Consider the following 7,014-nt stretch of genomic DNA (forward strand, 5'->3'; position numbering starts at 1 on the left):
GTATTTGTTTTTCTCTTTCTGACTTACTTCACTCTGTATGACAGGCTCTAGGTCCTTCCACCTCACTACAAATAACTCAATTTCATTTCTTTTTATGGCTGAGTAATATTTCATTGTATATATGTGCCACATCTTCTTTATCCATTCATCTGATGATGGACACTTAGGTTGCTTCCATGTCCTGGCTGTTGTAAACAGAGCTGCAATGAACATTGTGGTACATGACTCTTTTTGAATTATGGTTTTCTCAGGGTATATGCCCAGTAGTGGGATTGCTGGGTTGTATGGTAGTTCTATTTGTAGTTTTTTAAGGAACCTCCATACTGCTCTCTATAGTGGCTGTATCAGTTTACATTCCCACCAACAGTGCAAGAGGGTTCCCTTTTCTCCACACCCTCTCCAGCATTTACTGTTTGTAGATTTTTTGATGATGGCCATTCTGACTGGCGTGAGGTGATACCTCATTGTAGTTTTGACCTGCATTTCTCTCATGATTAGTGATGTTGAGCATCCTTTCATGTGTTTGTTGGCAATCTGTATATCTTCTTTGGAGAAATGTCTATTTAGGTCTTCTGCACCTGGGGACTTTTAAATGTAGATTCCTGGATCCCAAAGAGATACATCTTTCCAGTGGATAGGGGTGGGGACCAGGACAGATGACTCTGCTGCAGGAGATACTAGAATAACACTTCAAAAAACCCTGCTAGAGAGTATTTTTAACTTTAATGTTTGAATAGATAATATGATTCAAAAATAATAACAATTCTGGCTCCACATCTCCTTCATCTCCCACCCCTCAAAAGGTAACTATGGTTCACTGAGAAGCAGACACCAAACTGGGATTAGATGTGCAGGTCTGATAATCTGTGGAAGGAGGGAGAAGGAAAGAAGACTGGGTAAGAGGAGGTTCAGACAGTTCCAAGAAAGACTGGCCATGCCAATATGCAGTTTCCTGTAAAAGGAGCTGCCTGGCTGGCTGGGCGGTCTTGACTTAGTACCCCAGCTGTGCTCAGTCATTGTCTGGGAACAGCATGTGAGAAGTCAGCCTTGGCACGACCTGAGTGGTAGAGCCAGAGGGTGTGAAGCTAGGACCGTAAGTCAATTATGCTCCCTGCAGCAGCACGTCTTAGTGACAGAGTTAATGGCTACTATACACTGTTATTAGTTTTTTTGTGAATCTTTTCAAAGTATATTTTTGCACATATGAGTTAATACAAGAAGAGTCCTATTTTTCCTTTTTCTTACACATAAGTTAGCATTTTGTACTTTGTACTTTTTTCACTTGCTTTTTTCATTTAAATCTTGAAGATCTTTCTATATTGGTACATACAGCGTGTCCTAATTCTTCTTTTACAGTTGCCAAGTGTTCTGTTGTATGGCTGTACCATAATCTTTTATTTTTTTAACCAGTCATCACTGATGGATAGTTAAGGTTTCTATTCTAAACAATGCTGTTGTGATTAAACTTGTAGAGACATCATTTTGCACATATGCACATATACCTGTAGGATAAATTCCAGAAAGGAATTGCTGGGTCAAAGGATATATGCAAGTAATTGTGATAGGTGTTGCCAAATTGCTCTCCATAGAGCATAAAACCCATAACCAGGGTTTTACATATTTATATTTCTGATGTACAGAGTGCCTATTTCTCCACAGCATTGACAATTGAATGTGTTATCAAATGTCTGCCGTTTTTCCAATATAAGTGAAAAGTGGTATCTCAGTGTTGTTTTACTTAGCACTTGTCATTTTATAAAGCATAGGTTTGAAGATAAATTTTTTCTTATTGAGGTAAAATCAATACACTTTATGTTTAGTACATTAAATTACATTGTAATTAAACATCTTTATAATACTACAAAGTAATCACCACCAAAGGTCTAGTTACCATTTATCAGCATACAATTGACCCCCTTCACCCATTTTGCCCCACGCCCCCCAACCTTTCCTTCCGGTAACCGCCAATCTGTTTTTGTATCTATAAGTTAGTTTTTGTTTTGTTTTGTTTTAGATTCCACATATAAGTGAAATCATATATTTATCTTTCCCAATCTGACATTTCACTTACCATAATACCTTCAAGGTCCATCCACCTTGTTGCAAATGGCAAGATCTCATTCTTTTATATGCCTGTGATATATATCATGTCTTCTTTATCCATTCATCCATCATTTAGGTTGTTTCCATATTTTGGCTATTGTAAATGATGCTGCAATGGACATAGGAATGCACATATCTTTTCAAATTAGCATTTTTGTATTCTTCGGATAAATACTTAGAAGTGGAATAGCTGGATCATATGGTAGTTCTATTCTTAATTTTTGGAGGCGTCTTCATACTGTTTTTCATAGAGCTTGCGCCAATTTATATTCTCACCTATAGTGTACAAAGGGTTCCCTTTCCTTCATATCCTCTCCATCACTTTTTATTTATTGTGTTTTTGAAAATAGCCATTCTAACAGGTTTGAGGTGATATTTCATTTGTGGTTTTGCTTTGCATTTCCCTAATAATTAGTGAGGTTGAGCATCTTTTCATGTTCCTGTTGGCCATCTTCATGTCTTCTTTGGAAAAATGTCTATTCAGATCCTCTGCCCATTTCTTAATTGGGATATTGTTTTGTTGTTGAGTTGTATGAGTTCCTAATGTATTTTGGATATTAACCCCTAATCAGATACATGATTTGCAAATATCTTCTCCCATTCAGTAGGTTGACTTTTGGTTTTGATGATGGCTTCCCTCATTGTGCAGAAGCTTTTTTTAGTTTGATGTAGTCCCATTTGCTTATTTTTGCTTTTGTTTCCCTTGCCTTTGGAGTTAGAGCCACAAAAACATCATTAACACTGATCTCAAGAAGCTCACTCCCTATGTTTTCTTCTAGGAATTTTATGGTTTCAAGCTCTTATCTTAAAATCTTTAAACCATTTTGAGTTAACTTTTATATATAGTGTAAGATAGTGGTCTAGTTTCATTCTTTTGCATGTGACTGTTCAGTTTTCCCAACACCATTTATTGAAGAGACTGTATCTTTTCTCCATTGTATGTTCTTGGCTAATTTGTTGTAAATTAATTGTCCACATATGTGTGGGTTTATTTCTAAGCTCTCAATTCTGTTCTACTGATCTGACTGGTTTTATGCCAATACCTTACTGAGTTGATTACTATAGCTTTGTAGTATAGTTTGAAATCAGTGAGTGGATTCCTCTAGGTTTGTTCTTCTTTCTCAAGATTGCTTTGGCTAGTTGGGATCTTTTGTGGGTCCATACATATTTTAGAATCATTTGTTATAGTTCTGTGAAAAATGCCATTGGAATTTTGATAGGGATTGCACTGAATCTGTAGATTGCTTTGGGTAGTATGGACATTTTAACAATATTAATTCTTCCAATCTATGAGTATGTAATATCTTTCCATTTATTTGTGTCCTCACCAGTTTCTTTCATCAGTGTCTTATAGTTTTCAGTGTACAGGTCTTTCACACCTCCTTGGTTAAACTTATCCCTAGGTATTTTAATTTTTCTGAAGCATTGTAAATGGGATTGTTTTCTTAATTTCTCTTTCTGATAGTTTGTTATTAGCATATAGAAATGTCAAATATTTCTGTATTTTGATTTTGTATCCTGCAACTTTACTGAATTCATTTATGAGTTCCATAGTTTTTTTTGTTTTGGTGGAGTCTTTAGGGTTTTCCACCTATAGTATCATGTCACCTGCAAATAGTGACATTTTATTTCTTCCTTTCCAATTTGGATGCCTTTTATTTCTAGTTCTTGCCTAACTGCTGTGGCTAGGACTTCCAATACTATCTTGAATAAAGGTGGTGAGAGTGGGCATCCTTGTCTCATTCCTGATCTTAGAGGAAAAGCGTTCAGCTTTTCACCATTGAGTATGATGTTAGCTGTGGGTTTGTCATGTATGGCCTTTAGTACACTGAGGTATGTTCCCTCTATACCCACTTTGTTGAGAGTTTTTATCATAAATGGATGTTGAATTTTGTCAAATGCCTTTTCTGCATCTATTGAGATGATCATATGATTTTTATCCTTAATTTTGGTAAAACAGTGTATCACACTGATTGATTTGTGGATGTTGACCCATTCCTGCATCCCTGGAATAAATCCCACTTGATCATGGTGTATGATCCTTTAAATGTATTGTTAAATTCAGTTTGCTAATATTTTGTTGAAGATTTTTGCATCTGTGTTCATCAAGGATATTGGCCTGTAATTTTCTATTTTTTGTGGTATCCTTGTCTGCTATTGGTATCACAGTAATGCTGGCCATGTAAAATGAGTTTGGAAGCTTTCCCGCCTCTTCAATTTTTTGGAAGAGTTTGAGGATAGGTATTAAATCTTCTTTAAATGTTCAGTGGAATTCACCATTGAAGCTGACTGGCCCTGGACTTTTGTTTTGGGGAGGTTTTTATAATTCCTCTTTCATTTCTGACTATTTATTTGAGCCCTCTCTCTTTTATCTTGGTTAGCCTAGCTAAAGGTTTGTCAATTTTGTTTTTCTTTTCAAAGAACTAGCTCTTACTTTCTTGATCTTTTCTTTTTTTTTTTTTTTTTTTTTTAGTCTCTATTTCATTTATTTCCACTCTGATCTTTATTATTTCCTTCCTTCTATTAACTTTGGGCTTTGTTTGTTCTTCTTTTTCTAGATCTTTTAGGTATAAAGTTTGATCATTTATTTGAGATTTTTCTTGTTTCTTGAGGTAGGCCTGTATTGCTATAAACTTCCCTCTTAGAACTGCTTTTGCTGCATCCTATAGATTTTGGTGGGCCGTATTTCTGTTTTAATTGTCTATAGATAGTTTTTGAATTTCTCCTTTGACTTCTTCATTGGTTGTTCAGTAGCACGTTGTTTAATCTCCACATTTTCGTGTTTTTCCAGTTTTTTTCTTGTAACTGATTTCTAGTTTCATACCATTTTGTGATTGGAAAAGATCTTCTTAAATTTACTGAGGCTTGTTTTGTGGTCTAGCATGTGATCTATCCTGGAGAATATTCCATGTGCACTTGAGAGGAATGTGTACTCTGCTGCTTTTGGATGGAATGTTCTAAATATATCTATTAATAGTCAAACTGGTCTAATGTGTCACTTAAGGCTGATGTTTCCTTATTGATGTTCTGTCTGAATGATCTATCCATTGATGTCTAAGTGAGGTGTTAAAGTCCCCTACTATTATTGCATTGCTGTCAATTTCTCCCTTTAGGTCTGTTAATGTTTGCTTTACATATTTTGGTGCTCCTGTGTTGGGTGCATATATATTTATAAATGTTTTATCTTGCTGGATTTACCCCTTTATCATTATATAATATCCTTCTCTTTTATTACAGGTTTTGTTTTAAAGTCTATTTCGTCTGATATGAGTATAGCTAAACCAGTTTTCTTTTTGTTATCATTTGCATGGATTATCGTTTGCTATCCCTTCACTCTCAGTCTGTGTGTGTCCTTACTTCGAAGTGAGTCTCTTGTAGGTAGTGTATATATGGGTTATCTATTCAGCCGCTCTAAGTCTTTCAATAAGAATTTAGTCCATTTACATTTAAAGTAATTATTGATAGATATACACTTATAGTCATTTTGTTAATTGTTTTCTGGCTGTTTTTGTAGTTCTTCTCTGTTCTTTTCTTCTCTTTCTCTCTTCCTTTGTGGTTTGATGGCTTCTTTAGTGTTATGTTTAGTTCCATTCTCATTTTCTTTTGTGTATTTACCATAAGTTGTAAGTTTTTGCTTTGTGGTTACTGTGAGGCTCACATATAACATCCTATGTATATAACAGTCCGTTTTAAGTTGATAACAGCTTAAATTGGAACACATTCCAGAACTTTACATTTTTACTCCCCCAACATGTTTTCTATTTTTTATGTCACCTTTTATATCTTTAAGTTTATGTATCTCTTAACTAATTACTATAGTTTTAGTTACTTACTACTTTTGTCTTTTAACCTTCTTACTTTCTGTATAAGTGGTCTATTACCTTTAGTATATATTATATTTACCTTTTCAGTGGGATTTTTACTTTGGCATGTTTTCTTGTTACTAATTAGTGCCATTTCGTTTCAGGTTAAAGAAGTTCCTTTAACATTTCTTATAAGGCTGGTTTAGTGGTAATGAACTCCTTTAGCTTCTGCTTATCTGGAAAAGTCTTAATCTCTCCTTCATTTCTGAATGATAACCTTGCTGGGTAGAGAATTCTTGGTTGGAAGATTTTTCCTTTTAGCACTTTGAATATGTCATGCCACTTCCTTTTGGCCTACAAAGTTTCTGCTGAAAAATCTGCTAATAGTCTTATGGGTTTCCCTTATATGTAACAGGTTGTTTTCCTCTTGCTGCTTTTCAGATTCTCTCTTTAACTTTTAACATTTTAATTATACTGCGTCTTGGTGTGGAACTCTTTGGGTTCATTTTTTTTGGAAATCTCGGCCTTCCGGGGTCTGTTTTGTTCCACAAATTAGGGAATTTTTCAGCTATTATTTCTTCAAGTAAGTTTTCTGGCCCTTTCTCTTTCTCTTCTCTTTCTGGAGCCCCTATAATGTGAATGTTATTCCATTTGATATTGTCCCAAAGGTCCCTTAAAGTATGTTCTCTTTTTAAAATTCTTTTTTCTTTTTGCTGCTCTGTCTGGATGGATTCCATTGCTTTGTTTACTAGCTCACTAATCCATCTTCTGCCTCAGCCACTCTGTTGTTGAACCTCTCTAGTGTATTTTCCAGTTCAGTTATTGTATTCTTTGTACTCTGTAACTTCTGTTTGGTACTTTCATGTATTTTCTGTCTCTTGGTTGAAGTTCTCACTGTGTTCATACATTCTTCTCCTAAGTTCATTGAGCATCTTTATGACCATTAATTTAAACTCTTTATCAATTATATTGCTTATCTCCATTTCATTAAGGTCTTTTTCTGAGGTTTTTATCTTTTTTTTTGGAACATATCCCTAATTTTTCTGACTCTCTGATGTTTCTTTTTTTTTTTTTTTTTTTTTTTTTTTTTTTTTTTGCGGTACGCAGG

Source organism: Lipotes vexillifer, unplaced genomic scaffold (assembly GCF_000442215.2).
Source record: "Lipotes vexillifer unplaced genomic scaffold, Lipotes_vexillifer_v1.1 scaffold339, whole genome shotgun sequence".
NCBI classification, from domain to species: domain Eukaryota; kingdom Metazoa; phylum Chordata; class Mammalia; order Artiodactyla; family Lipotidae; genus Lipotes; species Lipotes vexillifer.